The sequence below is a fragment of the Acomys russatus genome, chromosome 23 (genome assembly GCF_903995435.1).
Source record: "Acomys russatus chromosome 23, mAcoRus1.1, whole genome shotgun sequence".
Taxonomy (NCBI): Eukaryota; Metazoa; Chordata; class Mammalia; order Rodentia; family Muridae; genus Acomys; species Acomys russatus.
The window spans coordinates 59,405,738-59,406,983 of NC_067159.1; the positions used below are offsets into that span (position 1 = coordinate 59,405,738).

General features: G+C 39.1%; 1 pseudogene; it reads left to right on the plus strand.

Annotated features, from left to right (window-relative positions):
- On the plus strand, nucleotides 1–566 carry LOC127206467 (transcription initiation factor TFIID subunit 12-like; annotated as a pseudogene).
- The last annotated feature ends 680 nt before the right edge of the window (nucleotides 567–1,246 follow it).

The window sequence follows — 1,246 nt, forward strand, 5'->3', positions numbered from 1 at the left end:
ATGCTGCTGCTTTTGATTGGTCTTGGTCCTGAGAGCTCCACAAAGAAATAAGATTTTGATAAACTCTATGAGCTGAAGTCCAAAACTCAGCAGATTATGAACCCTTAGCCCTAATAACCTCTCCAATTTCTCATCTCTAAAACTAGAAACAGCCAGCACTCCTCCAAAAGGCTCTATGGCCAATAGCACCACTTCGAAAAAGTTACCAGGCACTCCTGGGACAGACAGCCATCTTAGCCCTGAAAAAAATCAGATACTAACCAAGAAGCAGTTACACAATCCAATTAGAAAAGTAGATTCTGATGAGGATCTGGATGATGATATGGAGGAGATGCTCTTGCAATTTGATGACGACTTTATTGAGAATGTGATGATAGCAGCCTGCCAGCTCCCTAAGCATCCCAGGGCCAGCACCCTGCAGGGGAAAGATGTCCACCTGCATCTCGAGTGTCAGTAGAACACAGGATCCAAGGGTTTGGCCCTGAGAAAACCTGACCCTACAAAACATCTTGCACCACAGAAGCTTACAGCGAATGGGATGTATCCAGAAAACAACCAGGAAATAACACAGGGAAAAGTCAGGGAATGAGCAACATGTGTTTGGAGATATTTGAGCTAAAACTTCAGCCACTTCACCCCTCGATTTTTTTTAATGCTTTACAAAGAAGCATATATTTTTTTTATGAGCAATGCCACAATATCTATGACTGAGAATATCTGCCAAAAGAATAATACCTCTGACTCTAATTTCTGGTATTTCTCCTGCCTCAAAGAGAAGCAGTGAACCTACCAGAGATTTTTCTATGGTTTATTATATGCATTATTGCCTGTAGAGCATATCGGTATTTTCATGTTGGGTAAGAAAGTATTAGTGGTTTGTAGGTTTGTAGGTTTGTTTTTTCCTTTACCTTGTCCCTGTACTTTGTAATGTTGGTATTTATATGAGAATGAGCTTGCACTGATTTTCAGAATAAAGAATAATTAAAGAAAACAACAAAGAAGGGTAACTTTTAAAAATTCAAGCTTTTCTGTGATTGAGAGGTATTTAAATTATTGCCTTAGGGATGAATAGCATTAGATGAGGTAAGGAAAAATGAGTGAGACGGGTATAGATTGCATTACCAAAGTCATACCATCACCAGAGTGAGAGAGAAAATCTAAACTCCTAAATTTCTAAGATGAATAATTCCTTTCAGATGGGTTAGGGCAGTCAAACTTTTTTGCTGTGGCCATTATAGAGTCTAGA